Source organism: Schistocerca americana, chromosome 1 (assembly GCF_021461395.2).
Source record: "Schistocerca americana isolate TAMUIC-IGC-003095 chromosome 1, iqSchAmer2.1, whole genome shotgun sequence".
Lineage (NCBI taxonomy): Eukaryota > Metazoa > Arthropoda > Insecta > Orthoptera > Acrididae > Schistocerca > Schistocerca americana.
This window is the reverse complement of record NC_060119.1, coordinates 974,729,083-974,756,492: the sequence shown is the minus strand read 5'-3', so window position 1 is coordinate 974,756,492 and position 27,410 is coordinate 974,729,083.

Genomic DNA, 27,410 nt, shown 5'->3' with positions numbered 1-27,410 from the left:
ACACTGCTATTCTCCTGTTATGTACGATTAGGACTGTCTTTATGGACTGTGAGACAATTTTAGCTTTTGACCAACATTGTATCAATAAGTGTGTGCATTTGATTTCTTTGTTATTGTAATTATGAAAAAAAAATTTCAAATCTTTATTGGCCACTGCCCAATCCAATTTGTAAAATTTTTTGTGGGGAGCATGGGGGCTACGTAAGTAGGCTGTTTAGGTTTTTTTATTGGTAACGCCACCTCTGTATGAAAATCACTGGCTGTGCTGTGTGCAGTCTGTGGCTGCTTTGCATTGTTGTAATACTCGCCATTGTAGTGTTAGGCAGCTGGCTGTGAACAGCGCGTAGCGTTGCGCAGTTGGAGGTGAGCCGCCAGCAGTGGTGGATGTGGGGAGAGAGATGGCGGAGTTTTGAAATTTGTCATGCTATATTTATATATGATGATATCAAGGTAAATACATTGTTTGTTCTCTATTAATATCTTTCATTTGCTAACTATCCCTATCAGTAGTTAGTGCCTTCCATAGTTTGAATCTTTTATTTAGCTGGCAGTAGTGGCGCTCGCTGTATTGCAGTAGCTTGAGCAGCGAAGATTTTTGTGAGGTAAGTGATTTCTGGAAGGTATAGTTTAATGTTAGTCAGGGCCATTCTTTTGTAGGGATTCTTGAAAGTCAGATTGCGTTGCGCTAAAAATATTGTGTGTCAGGTTAAGCACAGTCGTGTATAAATTGTTCAAAGGGGACGTTTCAAATAATAATAAAATAAATAATACAGTGATCTCACTTCAAATAAACGTTCGATATCTATTTATTTAGCGACTTCATAAAAATCAAATATCATATCTGCACTGTACTTTTGCGTAAAAACTCGTTATCGTCATCTCGTTACGTCTTTGGTGGCAGCATCTGTACGCAATCGAAGGCTTCCTGAGCGTTTTGAATTGGAATTCCATTGTGCTGAACAGTTGGCTGCAGATGTGACTGAACTTGCAAATGGTGTACTACAGACCTTTTAGTTGTATCCCTGTGAACAGTGCTCTGGCGCGTCACTAGAACCCGACCTGGCTTTCAAACAACGCATCCGTTGGTTTTCCGCTCGAAAATGACTTCAGTCGCGGCTCGCGAGCGCTGCGAACTACAGATAACAGCCGTGTGAGAGAGCGCAGTTCGTTAAGTCCACTAAATCAGGCCTGCGCCATTAGCGGAATTAAATGTGATCGGAGTGCAGCGGGTTGCCGCACATACGTTTACCGAGTCTGTGATGCGGCGCCGACCATGGGTGTGGGGCGAGTGGGCTGTCTCCGGTGCACAGTGCAGCAGCTGGTGGCAATAAGTTTGTTCTGCTAACATTCGTCTCCCTTCACCAAGCCGAACTCATTTATTTATTTTATTATTACCTGAAATTTACTCCTGCAGCAGTGTGTACAGCGACAAAGATAGATATTATAGAGAAAACTGTGTATATACGCAAGTTAATCAGCATGATACGTCCCGTTTCGTCGCCAAATGTGATATATGGCTAAAAATAATCTAGTTACAATCGTAATTGCCAAATATAACCCAAATAAATAACCAATACTTCAACAAGATGAAATACTTTTAGATGCTGGAGAGCCAATTAAAGATTTTTAATAACTAGCTGACAAACCCGCTGTTGCCTGCGTATTCATGCTGCCAATTTGAACCGTGACCAAGCAAACCACCTTTAGTTCTTTTATTATTACCATATATGTACTCCTGCAACAGACTGGCCGGCCGCGGTGGTCTAGCGGTTCTAGGCGCTCAGTCCGGAACCGCGCGACTGCTACGGTCGCAGGTTCGAATCCTGTCTCGGGCATGGATGTGTGTGATGTCCTTAGGTTTGTTAGGTTTAAGTAGTTCTAAGTTCTAGGGGAGTGATGACCACAGATGTTAAGTCCCATAGTGCTCAGAACCATTTGAACCATTTTGCAACAGACTCAGGTGTGAGATGACCCCGGACAGTTCCTTTACTCTGGACGCAGCTGCTTCGCGTGTCAACAACTCGATTTTGTAAACGTTTCAATGGAAATGACTCTTCGCAGCTTTCTATACGGCTAATGTTTCCGCCTGCAGCCGTTTGCGCTTGGCGGTTGAATGTTGCCAACTGCGCTGCGAGGTGTAAGGGATTTCCTCAATTTCATTCGACTGTAGGAATATCTTCCGACTAAGGAATAAATGTATTGCAAGTTCTTCAGGATTGTAAGCCTATTAGACATCGCACAATTTGATTAATCATGCACTCCCCTTTGTCTTTACCAACGTTGCACACTGGGACACCCAATTACTCACAACTTTAATTATAGAATATTTTTGTTTCTAAAAAGCCAACAGCACTCATGTTAAATAATTTAGTTATGAGTTTTCTTTTGTTTTTATTATATTAGTTATTACTGTGTACTGTCCAGTGACACAAATACCTATCTTTGTGTTTGCATAGGATTTGCTAATACAACTCTCTTTATAATGTCATAACATATTCTGATGCTCATAGAAAGCTTGACCTCAGATTATTTTTTTGAACAAAATTGGTTTCTTGTATGTCCATGCAACATTACGTCACAGGAGAGCACAGTCAGTTTGGTAAGAAAACTTCACTTTGTTTGTTGAATTACGTCTGATACTATGCTAATGAAGGCTCAAGCTGTTGCTGTAGGGCTTCTTTTTTGCTATTCTCTCATAAAAGATGGAGAGGGCTCCATTTCTTTCATTCTGACACACCCATGGACAAAATTTCACTATTTTTATTATGATACATGGACTGAGTTCCATATATTATGTTATTAAGTTGATTACTGGCAGACTGTTACGAGTTCATTTTATTCGGGTCTACTTTACAAATTAAATCTGAGAAGGATTTCTTTCCTTTTTCAATGCCTCTGATAACGGAGACCTTTGACCTCGAACGCACGAATCGCACGAAACCATGCAAAGAGTAACATAAAAAACAGTGTTCTGTGTCATTTCCGCAACTGACGTTTTAAGAGAGAGAAACAAACCACCAAGATATCATTACTATAAGAGGGAAATTAGACGTATTTCTGTAACGTCAGTGTACCATTACATATTCAATCAACAATGCCAAAAACCTTCTGCTTAAGGTAATTAGTGCAAACCAGACTTATCCTACACACCTGATAGTGCTTATATTAGTCCTCACAGTGCAGACGTGGGATTTCGATGAACTGGTTAAAGCCATGTTTTCACATTCAAGCAGTCCAATATCAAAAGTCATGAGCCATGCTGCAGCTCGCGTTGGTGCTGTAGTAGGTTTCCGCCCTTTGTTGGAGGCTAGACGGTATCGTTTAGTTGGCATAGTTGCGGTTGTTTGTGTTCTTCTCGTGTTGACTGGCGCCACTCGGTTTCGCGGGTGTTGTCTGTCCGGTAGTGCAGCAGCGACGTCTATCGATATGTATTGCCCTATCTTTGCAGTGATGTCGTTGTTTTTCCGTGTCGTGTGACTTGGTCACTTCGGTTGGAGACTTAGGAGGAGCCAGGTCCGCGCAGTGCCAGAACACGCCGTGACTATTGGCGGCACGCATGGACTGTCGGTTGGAAGGGCTGTGGTCACGAGGGTGCACGACCTCGTAAACCGGATCCAGCAAGCCTTAAGATGAGTGCATTTAAATCCAAGAAGAGAAATCTCCACCATTGTGATATCTCACGATTCTCCAGTGACTTGGGCTCGTGTTGCTGCTCGTAGCGTCGCCGAGGCGAAGAGCAGCGAGTGGAGTGCTTTCTACTCGGGTGGTTGTGATTCCTTTCTTGTTACGGGCGCTCTAAATGCAGTATTCTGGGGACGTAGTGCAGACCGCCGGTTCCGGATTTGGCGTATTGTTCCATCGTTGCATTTGGTTTATCGGACGTCAGGCTGCTTCTGGAAGGTTATCATTAGTCATTGGTTACACTGCCACTAGTCTGAGTTACCATCTTGTGAAGTGAATGCATCTCTTAGCTGCCTATGTCATCCTAACGAAAGTGTTTGTTGCCGGACCCTCTCAGAGGTCGATTCCTGGAGCACCGTCTGTGGCCCCTTGAGTTACAGAGTTTACCATCACCTTATTTCAACCGTTTGGTGATAGTTGCTTGCTTTTTTTTTAATTAACTTTTGCTATTGTATTTGCTGGTTTACTGCAAGTTTCTAAAATTTTCGTATTATTGCCGTTCCTGGCGTGTAAGGCATTCAGCCGTGAATGTGGTCATTTGCCTTAAAATTCTAATTTGGTATTTGTATTTACGCAGCAAGCCTTTAAGATCTTATTTAACGCCATTCCTCGCGTCTGATGCTTTCTGCTGTGTTTATGGCGACTTGCTTTTAATATTTCAATACCTGCAATTTGTAACTGGCAGCCAGTTTTTAACAATTCTTAATTTATTGCCATTTCTGGCGGGTAAGCCCTTCTGCCCAGATCACAGTGGCTTGATTTTAAAGCATTATCCGTTGTATCTGTATTTAATGGTGATTTTCTAAATTGTAGCTCACTAAAAACACTATTATTTACACAGTTGTTTATTCCTTCATTAATAACGTGTGGTATTTTATTTATTATTGAGTCTGGAATGACTAGTTTAAAATAAATTGTGTGTAACTGTAAAAGGCAACCAATAGTAACTGATTACGGCGCCGTCCACAATCTTAATGAAATCCTGCCTTCCCTAGACTATCAGGTCAGAGTATACCTTCAGATGGAGATATGGGTATTTAAATGACATAAACTGCCATTAACCAAGCCATTGCAACACAGACGTATACTTTGGTGAAAAAACTGATTGTAAATCACAGAGAGACGTTTGATGAAAAAATAACGATCATGTATCTTCACTTGTGGTTTGACATAATTTAGTCTTACAAAATCAACAATCCTTCTGGTATACAGGAGATATTGCCTAAGAAGTAAATATCAAAAGTTGTCAATATTTTGTTGCTTTTGGTGGCAATGTCTTCAGTATAACATTTTTGTTTGGAAAATTTCCATCTAGGAGGATACGATATGTATGACCTGCCCAAGAATCACACAGCAATAGGCTGTTTTCACCTGTTACGTTTTCGTCAAGAACTGAAGCTAGAAAATGTTTCATGTGTTCCTTAGTCATTTTTTTCACTTTTGCTTGCTTCCACATGAATCTTTCGTGGGCAGTTTGTTAGAGAGTTCTAATATTTGGGAAGAAAGTGCCTTGTACCTCTTGAAAACAGATATACACCTTGGTTGTTAGTCTGCGTATCATTTGATAAAGCCATATCAATTGAGTATCTGTGGGTAGAGCTATGTACAGAATGCAACATACTAGCTGTAGTTTTCTCTCCTCTGTGAGATGCTATTGATGATGAAGACATTTCATACTGGAATTGACTTCGGCACTGCTCCAAATATTTCTTTTTTCCACACCCTACTCTGTCATAAACATTTCACCATCTCCACAAACTGTTAGAGCGCCTCATTAGTTTACTACAGGTATTGAAGCTACGATTGTAATAAAATTCATAAATGTTTTCTAGTGCGCTGCCATCAATATCTTCTAATACACTGGGTCTCAGTTGTTTGATTGGGTATAGTTCGTAGTGAGATGGTTCGAACTCACTTCGGCTGGACTGTTCCTGTTGCCCTGGAGATGAAAGTTGTGTACTGCATGAACAGCCGTCTTTAGGTTGACGCTCTTCCTGTCCCTTAAAATCAGTATATCTTACCAGCATAATGTCATGAATTTCTGCTTCATCCTCATTATGTTTTTGACTTGTTATTTTACATAATATATCCGTGAACTCTCTATCGTCAACCGCGATTTCGTATCCATACTCACCACATCGCAACTTTTTCCCTAATATTTGGACCACATTCATAGGATTAATTCTCTTCAGTGATAACACTGTACGTAGTTTAAACAGAAATCTGCTTATGAACACTCCAAGAGTCACATTCATGCTACAGTCGTACCGTGTTTGCAACTGAAGCGCTTGTTAGTTGAGCTACAACATGCCACGGTCTGACGGCGCTAGCAGACAAGTGCGGAGTTTAGTATGGAAGTGACGCAGGCCACTGCTCATATTATGATCGAGTCTAAGCATGGTGTCGTGCGGTTCCGAGCAGTTGAGGTGAAAGGGTCATTTATAAGGATACATATCAAGGGACCTTTTCTCTTTCTATTTGGGGGAACAAGAGGTCTATGTTGTATTCTCGTAAGATTTCTGAATGGAAGGGCAGGGCATGTGAATGCTGATGTTTTAGCTCGTGTTTCTCCAAGTTGTTGGAATACGGCAAGATGAGCCACTCACATATTTTAGGCTGTGGTTACACAATCGCAAATGTTGGGGAGGTTTCCCACCAGGACAGAGGTAGTGCGGTTAAGGAACTTTCGATATCTCTTAAGCCAGAGTACTTCAAAAGCGCCTTTCAAAGCAGTATGAGGCACGTGATCTCCCTAGCGATTTCAACAAAAGCCCAGAGGTTGTGCTAAAAGCAGAAGCATAGAAGAGAGCCACCGCTATTTTCCTATAAATAGTACGTGAATCGAGCTGCGTTTATTCGCCCAGACATCGTTCCGCCAATCATAGGGTGAGAGCCAGTACACTGCCAATATTTAGTTTGTTGACAGAGAGTACAACAAGTGCTGGAGAAGAAAATTTTGCAAGCTTTCCCTGTTTGCAGGAAGAGAGAGGAAGATTTTCATTTTCACTGTTGCAAACCTTGCGATTTCCTCCCCTCCTATGGTAAATTTTGAAAACTACGTCAGACTACACGCTGTTGGCAGTCGACTTTGGGGCGAGCACTTGGCGGCAGTCTATGTCTCTTCGTTGTTCGATGCCCTGCTTCATCTTGCAGCTCCTTTAGCTGTTTTGGAGTAATTGTCACATTTAGTGTTTTCCTTGTCTTTGCACTGCATTGCGAGTCTGTTTCGACTTGTGACTGCTTTTTATCGTTAGTTCTCTATCACGCTTGGATCAAAAGTCCATGCTATGCAGTATACGTCCATTTTTGAGTTTCCGAGACTTTAGAAGGTGATTTGGGTTTCAGTTTACAGTTTTCCAGAGAGCATTCCGATGCCTTCTGCACAGATACAGTTTTTATAAAACTGGATATTATCATGCTGGTGATTCAGAAAATTTTAACATTGTACGCAAATGGCTTTTTACATGTTTTGATGAAAGTGATTGTTAGTCAATCCATCTTCAACCTGGACAGTATCGTCTGAGAGCAAATAAATCAGTGTTTTTAAAAACTTTTCCTCACTCCATCATTTCCTCCCACAACTTTCTGAAGAGGTGACACTTTTCATTAAAAATAAGTATCATCAGAGGATTCTAGCCCACTCAACTGCAGTCTCATTATGACGGCGTTTCAAATGTAACTCAGGTGTCATCACGACAAACATATTCTTTTATTTCAATCAAGGAAGTTCGCCAGATCGTTTTTAATAATATGTGCAGAATTAAAGTTTTATTTCGTGGATAGTGAATCCTCAGCTGCATTAACAGTTTGAAGCAAGAAAAATTATCAATTTAACAGTTATACTATTGTGTTTGACTTTATCTGAACGATGAACCGCTTGTTTGGTCATTTATGTGTTGATTTCGGTAGTGTGGTCAGAAGCTTGCACAAATGACTGCTAAACCGTGGCCAACTCGCATACTGAACCGTACGTACGACGACCGCAAACATTTTAATTGATTACGATGCTAAGCCTGTTTGACGAAATTTGCGATTCCATTCTTTTCTCAGCTGTGTGTATCTAAAATTGCAAGCCTGAAGTTCAAAAGAGGGACCTATATGATCCATGTATTGAATGAACAAGCTGTCCATAAATTCTTACCCTTATAACAAAACAATGTAACTCTTTAGTGGGCACAGGAAATGAAACATGCGTAGTACCACATATTTCTCTACTCCTGAAGTTTTGAACCTTACATAAACATTTAATAGAGGGCACACACTTCAACATTTAAATAACTTCAACATGAACACCCCTGGTAACACGCAAACTTTCAAGCCGGTATTCAAACTCGCTACAGATTCTGCAACATGTCTGGTGTGACTGATGCGCTGTTGCAATGCCACAGTCACAGGAACTGTTTTGCACACAACAAGTTTTACATAATCCCAGAGAAAGAAATCTAAAGGGATTATGTCATGTGATCTAAGGGACATGGAATTGAGTCGTCTCTGCCAATCCACCTGTTGAGGTGAGGTTTGATTATTAAAATAACGGATCTCTAGAACCCAATGACGGTGACCGCCATATTGCTGAAGGATGGCAGTGTCTTGAATATCCGTTAGCTGGGGTACCGCATAACTCACCAATATGTCTAGGCAATTGTATTCACTTACACTGCTTTGAAGGAAGAAAACTGGGCCAGCAGTTGATCACACATTAACTCCCTCGACACATTAACCTTTGGACAATCCCGAACGTGTTCTAGTACGACGAAAGGATTTTGTGATCCCCAGGTGAGGACACTACGGCAGTCAACTGAGCCACAAACTCGCAAAGTAACATCATTTTAAAAACAAACAAGTTAAAAAAAAAATCTCTTTCCTCACCCAAACTGTTCGGCAAGTCTACTGCATATTGTTCACGTTTTATTCGATCATCTGGTTGTAATGCTTGAACAAATTGGGCCGAGTATGCATAAAATTTAAGAAGTTGGCGAACAACTTTATACACTGCACTATTCGGCTCTTCCGTGCGGTTTTAGGCACTTCAGTCTGGAACCGCGTGACCGCTACGGTCGCAGGTTCGAATCCTGCGTCGGGCATGGATGTGTGTGATGTCCTTAGGTTAGTTAGGTTTAAGTAGTTCTAAGTTCTAGGGGACTGATGACCTCAGATGTTAAGTCCCATAGTGCTCAGAGCCATTTTAACCACTCTGAGCCTATTTGGCTCTTGAAACTCCCGCAATACTTCTCTAATTGGCTTCTGTGGTGACCTCGTGGATGGGGTTTGAACTGCCTGCACAGTGTCCTTTGAAATAGACCGTGTGCCGCTGATTGGCCGTTTCCTAACAGACCTTGTTGCTAAAAAGGTTTCCATCCATAACTTGACATGAGGTGCTTTCTTTCCATAATGGGACAGAAACTTCGCTGCATAGTTGTGGGTGGTTTGGTATCCGTAGCCACACACCCCAATGAGCTCTCCTGGGGGAGGGGGGGGGGGAAGGGGGCGGGGAAGCTATTTTCACGATGTAGCTCACAGAACGCTGCTTCTGACGAAAGCGTTGAATGAGACACAGCTGTACAGAAACTTCGTGGTTTCCCTAACAGATCTGTAACAAAAACAGGTGTTACCATTATAAATATAATTAATATATAAACTTGAAATCAGGGTAAGCATTTATGAATATCCTACTTGTATTTAAAATTCTTTTCCAATTCTTCCTGTAATAGAGTAGAACACTGTTTTTATCTTTGAGTTTAGAGAAGTTAATTAACCTGTAAGTTCCATTTCTTTCATATGACGATAATTGACACGTACTGCACTTTAACATATCTAGGTTACGAAATTTTCTCATGGCATTTTACTATATATTAAACTAAGAAATGTTATAATTATGCAAAAGCAACCTCTCATTTATAAAAAATCTGTCACTAGAAAGAAAATATGAAACCTTTATTATTTCGGCAGTGTGACATTTACGTAAATTTTACGAAAACTTGGTTTGAAAATTATGTATCGTAATGTATGATTACTTTAACTTTATAAATGTTGCTAACTTTAAGAAATGTGTTTCCTTTATAGCGCTCATGTAATTAGAAGAGGTATAAATACAAAAATTAATTTGACCAATTACCGGTTCTGGGGCAGTCTATACGCCTCAAGGCAGTCTTTGTTTCGAGCCCGAGTAGAATAATCTTTCTCTAGATGTAGTAAGTATGCTGGTCTTGGTACTGTGAAAAGAGTTTGCATCATTTACGACTTTTATATTGGAATCAGTGGTTTGTAATCGAAAATGGGCCTGAAATGTTTGATGAAATTGTTAGATGAGGACAGGACGATTATGAACTCCGTGAAATATTGCAAGAAGATTCTGTTTTGCAATGTTGAGATAGTAAATACAAAACTTTCACTGTTTGTCACATGTAGATGAGAAATATACACTCCTGGAAATGGAAAAAAGAACACATTGACACCGGTGTGTCAGACCCACCATACTTGCTCCGGACACTGCGAGAGGGCTGTACAAGCAATGATCACACGCACGGCACAGCGGACACACCAGGAACCGCGGTGTTGGCCGTCGAATGGCGCTAGCTGCGCAGCATTTGTGCACCGCCGCCGTCAGTGTCAGCCAGTTGGCCGTGGCATACGGAGCTCCATCGCAGTCTTTAACACTGGTAGCATGCCGCGACAGCGTGGACGTGAACCGTATGTGCAGTTGACGGACTTTGAGCGAGGGCGTATAGTGGGCATGCCGGGTGGACGTACCGCCGAATTGCTCAACACGTGGGGCGTGAGGTCTCCACAGTACATCGATGTTGTCGCCAGTGGTCGGCGGAAGGTGCACGTGCCCGTCGACCTGGGACCGGACCGCAGCGACACACGGATGCACGCCAAGACCGTAGGATCCTACGCAGTGCCGTAGGGGACCGCACCACCACTTCCCAGCAAATTAGGGACACTGTTGCTCCTGGGGTATCGGCGAGGACCATTCGCAACCGTCTCCATGAAGCTGGGCTACGGTCCCGCACACCGGTAGGCCGTCTTCCGCTCACGCCCCAACATCGTGCAGCCCGCCTCCAGTGGTGTCGCGACAGGCGTGAATGGAGGGACGAATGGAGACGTGTCGTCTTCAGCGACGAGAGTCGCTTCTGCCTTGGTGCCAATGATGGTCGTATGCGTGTTTGGCGCCGTGCAGGTGAGCGCCACAATCAGGACTGCATACGACCGAGGCACACAGGGCCAACACCCGGCATCATGGTGTGGGGAGCGATCTCCTACACTGGCCGTACACCACTGGTGATCGTCGAGGGGACACTGAATAGGGCACGGTACATCCAAACCGTCATCGAACCCATTGTTCTACCATTCCTAGACCAGCAAGGGAACTTGCTGTTCCAACAGGACAATGCACGTCCGCATGTATCCCGTGCCACCCAACGTGCTCTAGAAGGTGTAAGTCAACTACCCTGGCCAGCAAGATCTCCGGATCTGTCCCCCATTGAGCATGTTTGGGACTGGATGAAGCGTCGTCTCACGCGGTCTGCACGTCCAGCACGAACGCTGGTCCAACTGAGGCGCCAGGTGGAAATGGCATGGCAAACCGTTCCACAGGACTACATCCAGCATCTCTACGATCGTCTCCATGGGAGAATAGCAGCCTGCATTGCTGCGAAAGGTGGATATACACTGTACTAGTGCCGACATTGTGCATGCTCTGTTGCCTGTGTCTATGTGCCTGTGGTTCTGTCAGTGTGATCATGTGATGTATCTGACCCTAGGAATGTGTCAATAAAGTTTCCCCTTCCTGGGACAATGAATTCACGGTGTTCTTATTTCAATTTCCAGGAGTGTAGCATCCTGAAACTGTGTATAAGTATTTTCACTTGCATTAAAAAACCTGGACGTTTACACCATCCCCTAGACAGCAAGAAGACCGTTTGGAGGCACAACTACATCGACACAACAGGATCAGTGTTAAAAGTTTGTGCCGTTTGCAATGACAATTTTAGCACTTTAGCACCGTTTTTCTACGCTGTTGCGTCCTGTTATGTACAATATGCATTTACATAGCTATTTGACTACCTGAAAACTACTGTTCTCTATTACCCAACTACCTAATAATGGCTTTTGAATAGGACATAGAGAACGGTAGTGTGAGATTGTACAAAAGTTTTCGTTACTTTTCATTTAAAAGAAGTATCAGGTGACATAGATTTCCGAAGATATGGTCACTTCACAGGATTTTTATATCATTAATTATCATTTAAAGCAAAGCATTCAAAATGTATATGGTTTAAGGGCAAGTACTTCGTTAGTGCTACCTCGGCGCTCATCCACCTTCCCTCCCTCACCCAAGAAGCCAGAGAAAAAGAGAGAGAGAGAGAGAGAGAGAGAGAGAGCACCCAAGAGAAAAGTTGTGAATGAACTATTTGTGTGATAGCAGACTCTCTCATCTGTTTCATGCCTTATATTGACGAAATGACGACGACTATTATATAAAGTCAGATGCGAATATTTTTAGGTACTGTTTTCACAAGAAGCTGGCGCCTCTGCAGTTTTCACTTCGGCCTCAATGTGATGGAATAAGAGTCCACTCATACTGTAGTGTAACAGCATCAGGTTGTCATGTCAAAAATACGGTCGCTAGGGAACAACTTGGACACCAGCCTGCCCTATCCCCAGGGCGGGGTGCGAGACCGCAGGTGCGAGGTCCCGAGCGCGCAGTCAGGGCGGAAGGCGCACGCGCTCGCCGGAGTAATGGCGCGCAGATTAGTTGCGGCTTGCGTCTCTGGGGAGCGCCGCAGCCGCCTTCCGCGCTAAGTAACGTAGAGACAAATGACGCTTGCCTGCTCTAGTAGTAGTCAGTTAAGGGCGCTGCAGCTTCCCGGAATTTTACAGTCTGTGAAGTAAATAAAAAGTAAAAGAAGTGGTAAGAGCTGTGGAACACGGGGCACATGAAACTTAAAAGAATAAGTAGTCACCAGAAGGCATTCCTGACATCATAAAGCACCCAATGTACAAACCAGCCGTACCTAATTTCTATCAGTCTCTCCAAATCTTTGAATGTCATGCACCCTACCATCCGTATACCTTCCCCCAAAACGGTCCTGTACTATCTCATCAAATTTCCACCTCTCCGCACTAACTGTGAACACCTTCGAACACCCGCACCGTAAGCAAACTCGACGCCAATAATGAAACTGTCTCCCATTTATCAGTCATATACATTTATGCCCGCACTCTCCTACCATACTAAACACCTAACTTCTTCCCCTCCAACGACAAACCAGTTTTCCCCAGAACAGGTCCTTCAACTTTTAATGAAAGTGCGACGCTTCATTTTTAAGATCACCTTGACTACATTGTGTTTCAAATGTATTCTTATAATTTTACTATTTTGTTTTCCTGCTACTACGAACGGCTGAAAGCAAGGGGAAACTACAGCCGTAATTTTTCCCAAGGGAATGCAACTTTACTGTATGATTAAATGACGATGGTGTCCTCTTGCGTAAAATATTCCGGAGGTAAAACAGTCCCCCATTCGGATCTCCGGGCGGGGACTACTCAAGAGGACGTTGTTATCAGGAGAAAGAAAACTGGAACTCTACGGATCGGAGCATGGAATGTCAGATCCCTTAATCGGGCAGGTAGGTTAGAACATTGCATGGGGGCTTAATTAAATTAATGAAAATAATTTTTTATTTTTTTGATTTAATAGCTGTATGTCCGATTACGCTGTATCTCGTAAACGGTTGGCCCTGACTAGTATTTGTACGCAATCTGACTGCATAGAACAACAACAAAGAATGAAATGAAAATTTTCGTTAACACAATTAATTAATTAAGTCCCCAGCAACTATAAAACCTACGAAACCAAAACACAAGTGTAATTGTTCTGTGTGTGGGAGTGTGATTCAACGTACACATCTGGCACGGTTCTTCTTCAATAAGACGAGAAATTTTAAATACCATTTGTACTGAAGTAATTAAGAAAAATAGGAATCCTATAATTGCGCAAGAAAACCAGAATTACACTCTAATACAAGAACACAAGCCAGATGCTTTGTTGACTGAACCTGTAATGACGCATTATTTAAGACATTGAGATAATAAAAAGAAAAGGAAAAAATTTTTTTCTTTTACCTTCATATATATTGATGAAAAACACTCTAATCATTACAATATCTCCACACCGACTCGCTACTACCACATCTCAACAAGAACTGACTACTGCCACATCTCGACAAGCACTCTTCCCTACGACATCTCAACAAGCACTCCTCACTACGAGTTCTCAACAAGCACTCTGCACTCCGCTACTTCTCAATAATCACTGCCAGTGGAGGCGACGAAACAAAACTCTCTGGCGCTGTGGCGCAGTGTAGCCACCTTTCAAAATTTAAAAAGGGTAATAGATAGGTTAAAGATAGATATAGTGAGAATTAGTGAAGTTCTGTGGCAGGAGGAACAAGACTTTTGGTCAGGTGAATACAGGGTTATAAATCCAAAATCAAATAGGGGTAATGCAGGAGTAGGTTTAACAATGAATAAAAAAAAAGGAGTGCGGGTAAACCACTAAAAACAGTATAGTGAACGCATTATTGTGGCCAAGATAGACACGAAGCCCAAACCTACTACAGTAGCACAAGTTTATAAGCCAACTAGCTCTGCAGATGATGAAGAAATTGAAAATGTATGATGAGATGAAAGAAATTATTCAGGTAGTGAAGGGAGACGATAATGTAATATTCATGGGTGACGCATTCGACAGTAGGAAAAGGAAGAGAAGGAAACGTAGTAGGTGAATATGGATTGGGACTAAGAAATGGAAGAGGAAGCCGCCTGGTAGAATTTTCCACAGAGCATAACTTAACCATAGTTAACACTCGGTTCAAGAATCATGAGAGAAGGTTGTATAAATGGAAGAACCCTGGAGATACTAAAAGGTTTCAGGTAGATTATATAATGGTAAGACAGAGATTTAGGAACCAGATTTTAAATTGTATGACATTTCCAGCGGCAGATGTGGACTCTGACCACAATCTATTGGTTATGAACTGTAGATTAAAACTGAACAAATTGCAAAAAGGTGGAAATTTAAGTAGATGGGACCTGGATAAAACGAAAGAACCAGAGATTGTACAGAGTTTCAGTGAGAGCATAAGGGAACAATTGACGGGAATAGGGGAGAGAAATACAGTAGAAGAAGAATGGGTAGCTTTGAGGAATGAAATAGTGAAGGCAGCAGAGGATCAAGTAAGTAAAAAGACGAGGGCTAGTAGAAACCCTTGGGTAACAGAAGAGTTACTGAATTTAATTGATGAAAGGAGAAAATATAAAGATGCAGTAAATGAAGCAGGCAAAAAGGAATACAAACGTCTCAAAAATGATATCGACAGGAGGTGCAAAATGGCTAAGCAGGGATGGCTAGGGGACACATGTAAGGATGTACAGGCTTGTCTCAGTAGGGGTAAGATAGATACTGCCTACAGGAAAATTAAAGAGACCTTTGGAGAAAAGAGAGCGACTTGCATGAATATCAAGAGCTCAGGTGGAAACCCAGAGAAGGGAAAGCAGAAAGGTGGAAGGAGTATATAGAGGGTCTATACAAGGGCGATGTACTTGACAACAATATTACGGAAATGGAAGAGCATGTAGATGAAGATGAAATGGGAGATACGATACTGCGTGAAGAGTTTGACGGAGCACTGAAAGACCTGAGTCGAAACAAGGCCCTGGAGTAGACAACATTCCATTAGAACTACTGACAGCCTTGGGAGAGCCAGTCCTGACAAAACTCTACCATCTGGTGAGCAAGATATATGAGACAGGCGAAATACCCTCAGACTTCAAGAAGAATATAATAATTCCAATCCCGAGGAAAAGCAGGTGTTGACAGATGTCAAAATTACCGAACTGTCAGTTTAATAAAGCTGCAAAACACTAACGCGAATTCTTTACAGACGAATGGAAAAACTGGTAGAAGCCGACCTCGGTGAAGATCAGTTTGGATTCCGTAGAAATGTTGGAACGCGTGAGGCAATACTGACCCTACGACTTATCTTAGAGGAAAGATTAAGGAAAGGCAAAGCTACGTTTCTAGCATTTGTAGACTTAGAGAAAGCTTTTGACAATCTTGACTGGAATACTCTCTTTCAAATTCTGAAGGTGGCAGGGGTAAAAAATAGTTAGCGAAAGGCTATTTACAATTTGTATAGAAACCAAATGGCAGTTATAAGAGTTGAGGGACATGAAAGGGAAGCAGTGGTTGGGAAGGGAGTGAGACAGGGTTGTAGCCTCTCCCCGATATTATTCAATCTGTATATTGAGCAAGCAATAAAGAAAACAAAAGAATAGTTCGGAGTAGGTATTAAAATCCACGGAGAAGAAACAAAAACTTTGAGGTTCGCCGATGACATTGTAATTCTGTCAGAGACAGCAAAGGACTTGTAAGAGTAGTTGAACAGAATGGACAGTGTCTTGAAAGGAGGGTATAAGATGAACATCAACAAAAGCAAAACGAGGATAATGGAATGTAGTCGAATGAAGTCGGGTGATGCTGAGGAAATTAGATTAGGAAATGAGACACTTAAAGTAGTAAAGGAGTTTTGCTATTTGGGGAGCAAAATAACTGATGACGGTCGAAGAAGAGAGGATATAAAATGTAGACTGGCAATGGAAAAGAAAGCGTTTCTGAAGAAGAGAAATTTGTTAACATCGAGTATAGATTCAAACGTCAGGAAGTCGTTTCTGAAAGTATTTGTATGGAGTGTAGCCATGTATGGAAGTGAAACGTGGAAGATAAATAGTTTAGACAAGAAGAGAATAGAAGCTTTCGAAATGTGGTGTTACAGAAGATTAGATGGGTAGATCACATAACTAATGAGGAGGTATTGAATAGAATAGGGGAGAAGTGGAGCTTGTGGCACAACTTGACTAGAAGAAGGGATCGGTTGGTAGGACATGTTCTGAGACATCGAAGGATCACCAATTTAGTATTGGAGGACAGCGTGTAGGGTAAAAGTCGTAGAGGGAGACCAAGAGATGAATACACTAAGCAGATTCAGAAGGATGTAGGCTGCAGTAGGTATTGGGCGATGAAGAAGGTTGCACAGGATAGAGTAGCATGGAGAGCTGCATCAAAGCAGTCTCAGGACTGAAGAGCACAACAACAACAAACAACATTTCAATTTTAAAAGGCGAATACAATCACGTTTCCTTTACATAAAATGTTCATTAAATTCATCTCTTAAAAATTCTAGAATTATTTGTAAATATTTGCTTTTTTATTTATTATTTTTAATTAAAAGAAGATTTTTTGTAAACTATTTGCTGGCCATGATCGCATGTGCGAAATTAGTATCTATAGAGGGATTAAAATTACCTGATAGTCGGCGCCTGTCATTTGCCTCTGCAGTTTGACGTCTGTCACTTTACTCTGCAGTATTGCAACATCGGCTGCTGCTACCGTTCCCTCATAGGTGACACATACAAACACACACAGACACATAAACTGCGCGTTAGTCCACGAACACTGCTCACGTGTAACGCGAAGTAATTTAGAAATAGCCTCCGCGAGGCACATCGCAAATTCGAGATGGTCTGTCGACAGCTGGTTTTAAGTGATCAGTGACTGAACTGCGGCTGATGACGTGTTTTGTTTTCCTGAATTTAAACTTATCTCCTAACCTACGAACAACCTCGTGATGTGCGATGCATTTGAGAAAATGATGGTCACCAATCTGCGGCAGAAGCAAAATCGCGATCGTTTTCTTTATGGTGATTAAAGCTAACATCTATGAGCAAACTGAAGACATAGAAAATTCCGTTCCAATGCTAAAAGCAAACTGTAATTTCTCGACATCGTTGGTTACTTGGAAGTATCCTCACACCAGCCACATGAGCTGCCGCGTTACCAACAGATGAGAACTCCTCGTTGGCATTGGTTGCAGATAATAAGCGACACAGCCAATTCCATACAAAAAATGTTAGAAGGAAATATAAGAGCTAATAAAGCCAAATATGAAAAGAACGCGACGGAGAATTAGAAATAAAAATATTTAAACCGATTAACCGAATAAAAATAATAATCAAACTTATAACACTATTTGTACACGACTGATGTAATTTTTTTATAATTTTTTGCTTTAAAATTTTCGCACATTGTTACTATTTTTCTGTACGTGTAGAGTAAAGTGTGCTATACTGGAGGTTGAAGTTCTTTGCATCGTATGTTAGTAATCTATGTAAAATACTACGTAAATTGTTTATTACGTTAAATATAAGATTATTTTGGTATTTTACTTTTGTACAGCGTCAACCATTAATTGAAACTATGTTTTATTAGTGAACTTTAGAGAAACTGGTTCACCTTGTTATTTCATCCTAATCATATGCCTATATCGGATTCCTCCGTGGTGTTTGATTAATCCAAGTAACCTGTTTTACAGACGTATGAAGTGCCAAATTAATATAAAGAGGCACTATTTAAACCGTTTTTGTATAAAACGTTGTCTTAGTTGCTTCAGTAAAAGGTTAATGAAAATTTTAGTTAGAGTAATAACAGATCCATGCTTTAGTACATTACAGAGAAATAAAGTCCAACTCTTCTAGTTTAAAAGTTTTCTTAAGTATTGCAAAGTGTTATAGTAAAGGTTTCATTACGTAGAATTCAGTCAAAGAGAAGCAAAGTTACTAGAATTTCTTAAATGACTATACAGAGGTAGTTCAGAGATTAATAGTTTTTGAAAGTAAATTCCAGTAAGAGAACTTTTTTTTAAGTAAAATGTTCAGTATAAAAATGTTTGCTTTAATATCTAAGTATTTTAGTATTTAATTTTTCTGATTGTGAGAAATGATTTTCTGACGGTCCCGGCCAAATTCTTTTAGCTTCCTTGAATTTATCTTTTGGGCTTTTTCTCTTTTAAAAACATAATGTATTACGTGTGTAGTCCGCACCAGCATTGTTTACGCGGAGTAATATTTATTTGAAGAAGAAACTCAAATAGTAGCAAGAAAATAAGAAAAATTCACACTTCTGCTTTTCCAATACTTAACTGTTTCATTGCCTGGATAGGCTGGCGACAATTAGAACATATTTTAAACCACTAACTGAACTTGGAACTGAGTTGTCCTAGCTGCAATATAATACTGTTCATACTGTGTTTCTCTCTAACCGCTGGGTACGGTCTTAGGAAAAGAATAGAATAGTTTGATTTGCCTATCCATTAGACACATCACACGGTCAAATCCTGTAGAAAGGGTAACTCTATTCATAAGCTTTTCCTATTAAGAGGAGTATCCTCACATTGTTGTTGTTGTTGTTGTCTTCAGTCCTGAGACTGGGTTGAGGCAGCTCTCCATGCTACTCTATCCTGTGCAAGCTTCTTCATCCTCACGTAGTGCACTTTATTTAGAAACTAAACTAAATTTAGTAAGAGGGCTATACTTGGCAACATAGAGAGACGGGTTTCTCTTATTTTGGTAAAATCTTACTAAATTACGATAGTAGTGGTAGGGTTATAGACTTGTTGATTAGATTTAGAAATAAAAAAAATAGAACCTACAATTTTCTACGCGTTATGTTTATAAGCTAGCCAGTGTGCTACACCACAAAACGATGTTACTTAGTTCTATGCATGACGGTGCTGCTCCAGTCACAACGATGAACAGTAGCCTTAAAAAACCAGCTTCAAGCAATGAAGTGCGATGCTTACCCAATCCAAGCCGTTCTCTGTAATTATGCTAACTGTATATGTGACGCTGAATCGCATCTCTTGCGGAGATATCCAGTAGCGTTTGGTCAGCACTTGTATGATATTTGTGTATTTCATTAGCACCGTTGTTTTTAGTGTCGTTAACAAGTATCATGAAGTACGAAATAAAAGTGACAGACCCATGATTTGGGATCCAAACACATGAAGAAAGAACGTTTGCCAAGCAATTGCAAGTGAACTGATCTACTGTATGTGCCTGGCAAGGGCGAACGGTTTGGGCGGGACGTGAGCCCCAACATGTAAATTGTCAACTATCAAGTAATTTTGATCGGACATTCGTTTTGACAGTTACCGGTCATCTTGAGGGCAGAGTATGCACAGCAGTGTCTAACATAAGAAGACACATGGCAGTTAGCTGTTAACACCGCAAGCGAATACGAGTATCGCCTTGGACCCCATGCTTATAATTTGAGTAAATTGAAAGTACAGACAAGCACTGTAGTCGTGACATATACAGTGTGACCAAAAACTCCGTTTGTGGGTTAGAGGCGCTCAACGACGAGTTTGCCAGGGCGGTTACGGAACTAGCTGAAACGAATATGGTTAAAACGGAGAAAATGCGAGAAAAGAGATAAACTCTGTCACAGATAAAATCGCATTCACCCTTATGTAATCTCATCTATGATCAGCTGCACAATCATACAAGCTCATATCATGAAAGACAGCGTTAAAAGTTTCCAGATGTTCTAAAACTGGAAACTAAAGCTGTAAGTAGGCGGTTTAGGTTTTTATGTTGGTAATGCCACGTAGTGCTCTGTATGAAAATCGCTGACTGCACTGTGTGCAGTCTGTGGCTGGTTGGACTCAATGTTGGAATTTTCGTTTGTGTAGCTTTGGGCAGTTGGATCTGAACAGCGCGTAGCGTTGGGCGGTTGGAGGTGAGCCGACAGCATTGGTGGATGTGAGGAGAGAGTTTTCAGACTTTTGAGAGCGGACGATCTGGATGTGTGTCCGTCAGCAAAAGGAAATTTGTAAGACTGGATGTCATGAAGTGATATATATATATATATATATATATATATATATATATATATATATATATATATATATATATATGTGTAAAATGACTTTTGAACACTATTAAGGTAAATACATTGTTTGTTCTCTATCAAAATCTTTCATTTGCTAACTATGCCTATAGTAGTTAATGCCTTCACTAGTTAGAATCTTTTATTTAGCTGACAGTATTGGCGCTCGCTGTATTGCAGTAGTTCGAGTATCAGAGATTTTTGTGAGGTAAGTGATTTATGAAAGGTGTAAGTTAATGTCGGCCAGGGCTATTCTTTTGTAGGGATTATTGAAAGTCAGATTGCTTCTCGCTAAAATATTGTGTGTCAGTTTAGTGATGATCAGAATAAGTAAAGAGAAAACAGTCTGAGTATGTTGAGTTTTACTCAGCTGTTTCTGTATCAAATAACGTAAGAGTTTTTCCAGCACTGTCTTTCTTGATTTTCATAGAGGAAGTTTCACATGTCCTTGCATTCAAAGGGGAAGTTTAAAATCTATGTAAGACAAAAGGGTAACAAAAATAGATCCACAGCAGTGTGTGACTGGCTGATCTCTCATGAAAAGTCAGAGCTGAGCCGGCCACAGTCATAACAGATATAAAACGTGGTCCTAAAAATTATGGATCCAATTTGACAGTTAACAAAATTTTAACAGTTGTGCCACATTCGTCTGATTATTTTCAACTAAAATACAAGGCAGCTCTGTCGGCAAATGTTCTCCCCCCTCTCCCTGCCCCCACTATGGTCCGAAAATGAAACACAGTCTGTGAATGTGTCGCTCTGTGATCTGTATGACACAAACACCACACATTGGAGGGTCCTCCGACCAGAGAAGAAGTCATGCGTCGTAGGGCTGAGGCAAATGTGAAGACGGTTAAGGAGAACCTCATTCAGCCTGCATCGCTTTAAGGAAGTACGCCAAGGCCGTGTCGCGGACTTTGCTAGGTGCAGCTTACTATCTGTCACTTCCAGCCACTCGTCTAGCCATCAGCACACGACTCTGTCCCTCAACAGCGAGGTGATGGCACACTGAACTAAGTGAGGATCGCGATACGCCTCCTTGCCTGCTACATCCACCTTTTCGTTCCCCGAAATTCCCATGTGCCTTGGAACCCAGCAGAAAGACATCTCCTTCTTCGCCTTTGTAGTTGGAAGGGTGCGATCTGGGTATTCTTGACCTAATTTATCTGCTGGGTGCCAGCGTTGTGGAGAGTGAAAGGCACTCAAGGAATCGGAACAGGCGAAGAATCTCGTACACGAAACATATCTTATCGGCTCCAGTGCCCTCAAGATGGCGTATGATTCCTCGTCGAGAACAGTAGAGTCCCGAGGCAGTCATTTGACCCATCCGTAAAACAGATACAGAGTTGTGGTGCTCAGGTAAAATGTCATAAAACCATGTATTAAAAACAACGCAGGAGTGCAAACGCTCCTGTACTACAATGAATGTGTGCAGGATGGCGCTCTCCCCATATTATGACACGTGTGAACGACATATTGCGCTCATCGTTTGGTGAAGATGGCGTGATGAGCCTCCAGGAATGCTAGGCCTCCCAGGTCCCTAGATCTCAGTGCGCGTGATTATTGGTTCGCAAGTCTTCCGAAGACGAGAAATTTGTTAACATCGAGTATAGATTTAAGTGTCAGGAAGTCGTTTCTGAAAGTATTTGTGTGGAGTGTAGCCATGTATGGAAGTGAAACATGGACGATAACCAGTTTGGACAAGAAGAGAATAGAAGCTTTCGAAATATGGTGCTACAGAAGAATGCTGAAGATAAGGTGGGTGGATCACGTAACTAATGAGGAGGTATTGAATAGGATTGGGGAGAAGAGAAGTTTGTGGCACAACTTGACTAGAAGAAGGGATCGGTTGGTAGGACATGTTTTGAGGCATCAAGGGATCACAAATTTAGCATTGGAGGGCAGCTTGGAGGGTAAAAATCGTAGAGGGAGACCAAGCAGATTCAGAAGGATGTAGGTTGCAGTAGGTACTGGGAGATGAAGAAGCTTGCACAGGATAGAGTAGCATGGAGAGCTGCATCAAACCAGTCTCAGGACTGAAGACCACAACAACAACAACAAGTCTACCGCGATCGTACGACCTCACTAGAGAGGCTAAAAGACATCATCCGACGGCAGTTTCTCAGCAGTTAGTCACCATACTTACTGATATGCTGTATGTGCTGTTCACAACATTGTTCTTCGACTACAAATATTGTTGATAATGACGGCCGACGTACATAGGAATTGTTGTAAAGAACGTCGTCTTTGCTAAGAATTAATTGATATTCTAATACTTTCTTTTGTATCATATGAAGCGCCGACTATTGGTCATTTTGTGCGCTATTTTTTGTTTTAATAAAACCTTATGTCATTTGAAGCTCCCGTGCCAATTCATAGCTGTCTAGCTACACTGTTCCTTAAAGTATTGAATATTCCAACGATAACGGACTTTTGAATCACCCTGTACAATATCTGTACTGTCTGGTGAGCGTGACAGTCGAAGTTTCCATGACGTAGTGGTGTATAAAATACTGTTTCTCATGTTTATGTATGTTACTGATTCTTTGGCTGAAGAGCGGGTTCGTTGTACCGCTGGGAGACCATACCCTGCAGATATGGACTAGGGTATGTAACAGCAATAAAGAAAAAAGTTCATACTAGAGGCTTAGAGTCCATTTATTTAAAGAAAGCGATCAATAATTTAAAATGTTATGGATTTGTGTTAATGTTATCCCTGTCAGTTTATAATCATCATTTTCCAGCACGAAGATAGCTCTGTCCTATTCCAGTAGGTACGAAGAAGGATGCAGTGACAGCAAAGATACTTCAGCAATGAGGTAGCGAACCGTTAGGACCAGTCTAGTAATGGCAACATGGATGATCCAACACTAAACGTCCACATCAGGTAATCAGTATCCATCATAATGGACTCGTGCTATGTGGCAAGTCTTGAGTTAACAGGCTCAGGATTAGTGAGTCTTTAACATAGACCGTGAGTTTTACTACCCTCAAGGCGTAAATGACATATACAATTTATTCGATCGGAAGATGAAATGTCAACTCGCAGTATGGATATACAGGGTGTTACAAAAAGGTACGACCAAACTTTCAGGAAACATTCCTCACATACAAATAAAGAAAAGATGTTATGTGGACATGTGTCCGGAAACGCTTCATTTCCATGTTAGAGCGCCAGTTGGCCCAATTGAAGGAAGGTAATGTTGATTTCGGTGCTTGTGTTGACATGCGACTCATTGCTCTACAGTACTAGCATCAAGTACATCCTCATTTCAGTGCAAATGTTCTCTGTACGGATGAGGTTTCATTCCAACGTGATCAAATTGTAAAGTTTCACAATCAACATGTGTGGGCTGACGAGAATCCGCACGCAATTGTACAATCACGTCACCAACACAGATTTTCTGTAAACGTTTGGGCAGGCATTGTTTGTGATGTCTTGATTGGGCCCCATGTTCTTCCACCTACGCTCAATGGAGCACGTTATCATGATTTCATACGGGATACTCTACCTGTGCTGCTAGAACATGTGCCTTTACAAGTACGACACAACATGTGGTTCATGCACGATGGAGGTCCTGCACATTTCAGTCGAAGTGTTCGTACGCTTCTCAACAACAGATTCGGTGACCGATGGATTGGTAGAGGCGGACCAATTCCATGGCCTCCACGCTCTCCTGCCCTCAACCCTCTTGACTTTCATTTATGGGGGCATTTGAAAGCTCTTGTCTACGCAACCCCGGTACCAAATGTAGAGACTCTTCGTGCTCGTATTGTGGACGGCTGTGAGACAATACGCCATTCTCCAGGGCTGCATCAGCGCATCAGGGATTCCATGCGACGGAGGGTGGATGCATGTGTCCTCGCTAACGGAGGACATTTTGAACATTTCCTGTAACAAAGTGTTTGAAGTCACGATGGTAAGTTCTGTTGCTGTGTGTTTCCATTCTATGATTAATGTGATTTGAAGAGAAGTAATAAAATGAGCTCTAACATGGAAAGTAAGCGTTTCCGGACACAGTTCACATAACATATTTTCTTTATTTGTGTATGAGGAATGTTTCCTGAAAGTTTGGCCGTACCTTTTTGTAACACCTTGTAGATGCTATGATACTAACACTAACACGTCTTCATGTTCCACCGTCGATTCTCAGTGCTTTCATCTATCACTGTAGCTGACCTCAATGTCAGTCATAGTGTACTTTCTCAGTACGAAAGATATTGAGTTTATAGCCACTTCCTTTTATTTTAATTGATGTTTCTGTTCATCCGTGAAACCTGAGGATCACTTCTACTGTACTTTTATCCTGTATTTTCAGAGCCAAATAATAGTTTTTCTACCAAGATTGTTTGCTGATAATTAACGTTTCACAGCATAGTTAAAGTCCTGCGCTGTCTGGCGTTTGGTGCCTAACCTGGTGTTGCATTCCCGCCGTGGCAGTGTACGCCCTTGATTGAAAAATTGCCGAACGCAGATTCACGTTAGGGGCGATGCAGACTGGAAGCGGAGTACCAGTTGTTGGTGAAACTGAGAAGCAGCATCAGCTTCGAGCCGTGCCATTGTTGGAGCAACGTCCGGTTTTGCCTATATTCCGGTGTGACTCGTTTAGGGTCTTTGCCAGCAAGTGGTGATGCCTTGTAGGACGGGCGGCATTTGCCTACTAACAGCTGGTGACGGCCTTTTCGTGTATGTCGAGAACGGGTCACGGGCTGTTGTGATGGAGCCTCAGCCGAGAGGTGGCATTAAGAAGATGGCGAGAATAAGGGCATCAGGGCTCGCGGTGGCGCGGGGCATTGGTTCCTGTCCGAGGTAGCTGATGGTACTTCATCTCTCGGATTTAGGAGGGTTGTGCTGGCAAGATACAAGCTGATGTAAGCCGTGGTGTATGTTTGGCCCCATTGGTTCTGGAAGAGGTTGTGCTGTTGTGGATGGTGCTAAATATCGGTTGTGCAGGCGGTTGTGTCTGACCAGTTTTCTGATTAAATTGTACAACTCACTGAACTGCCATTACGGCTTGGCGCAACAGGAACAAGGGCGTCAAACAGTAAAGTAACTCTATTTTAATTTTGATATTGCTCAACGAATAATCTGTCACGCCTTTTATTTCTGGCGTTGGTTGAATTCTTAGTCTTAGTTATTGTGACCGGTGGTCAGCTGAGGGTTGACTGAGTCGTCGTGTTTTTTTATTTACTAGCTGCATATCCCTCGTTGCCCGGGTATACACTTTTTCCACACTTTTATTAGTTAACATCCCCCTTGCTCTCTCTCTCTCTCTCTCTCTCTCTCTCTCTCTCTCTCTCTCTCTCTTTCTCTCTCGCTGTCCATCTCCTCCGACACCCTCTGTCCATCTCCTCCTCTGGATGTCCATCTCTTCCACCACCCTCTCCATCTCCTCCTTCCCCATCTCTCTGTCCATACCCTCTTTCTCTCTCTCTTCTTTCCCCCCTTATCTATTATCAACCCAACACGTTATCACTCCCACCTCAGTAGCATGTTGGAGATCTATCCTCCACAGTATATCTTTCAAGAGGTAAGTTATGTGTGCACCATGTTTGGTTGAAATCAATCCAGTGGTTCGGGAGGAACTTCTGCCCGCGACTCCGCCCGTATATGTACATGTCACATACGTTTCACGTATTTCATACATTTTTGACACATATTTCACCAGTATCTCTAGCAACTTTGGCCCTACAGTTTGTTTTCACGCATCTCTAAGTTAACGACGTCGATCTCCAGAACCGTATATCGGTTGTCTGTGAAATTAGTTGTTAATAGAGTTAATAGAAAGACGTAATAAATTAAAACGTCGTGCATGAGGTGGCACTATTTCAAGCACGACGGCGTTTATCACGCCATTTCTCCTGAACCATGTGTCGTACAACGACATAATGTTGTAGGTACATTGAGTAAGATATGTCAATACTGTCTGCAAAAAGTGTTGCACAGCGATATAGAAACAAAGATATAATAAATTAAAACATTTTCGTGATACTTTACTTTTACTGCATGAACAACGAAAATATAGCAAGCAATATATTTTTTCCTTTCATCATTTTATGGGGATGTCAGCGAGAAAACATTTCAGAAGTGTTTGAAATTTTGTGGCGAAAATATTGTTGCAACTCACTAAGTCCTCTCACTCTCAAATACAGGATGAATATAGTCTGCGTACTTGTGCGTCGTGAGCTTCTTTTTCAGCCCCAGCCACCTCCCATTTGAGAGATAGGTGATTCTCTTCCCCATAGTGTTTCATTCCAGATAGTGATAAACGTGTCATGTTTGGCTGAAATCGATCTATTGGGTTAGCAAATGATGCTGAGCATACATGATAACATAGTTTTTATGATATTTGTGTATGTAGGGTTTCTCTTGTTAATTGACTGTATTAGTATTAGCTTATGGGCATGGTGTGCCGGCTTACACTGGGATACTTTTTTGATATATTGTTCTAGTATTCCATCAATTTTTTTCTTTCATGTGATTCTTTTAAAAGTTGAATTTGTATGTTGTTGTTATTGTTGTGGTCTTCAGTCCTGTGACTGGTCTGATGCAGCTCTCCATGCTACTCTATACTGTGCAATCTTCTTCATCTCCCAGTACCTACCGCAACCTACATCCTTCTGAATCTGCTTAGTGTATTCGTCTCTTCGTCTCCCCTCTACGATTTTTACCCTCCACGCTGCCCTCCAATGCTAAATTTGTGATCCCTTGATGCCTCAAAACATGTCCTACCAACCGATCCCTTCTTCTAGTCAAGTTGTGCCACAAACTTCTCTTCTCCCCAATCCTATTCAGTACCTCCTCATTAGTTACATGATCTACCCACCTTATCTTCAGCATTCTTCTGTAGCACCACATTTCGAAAGTTTCTATTCTCTTCTTGTCCAAACTAGTTATCGTCCATGTTTCACTTCCATACATGGCTACACTCCATACAAA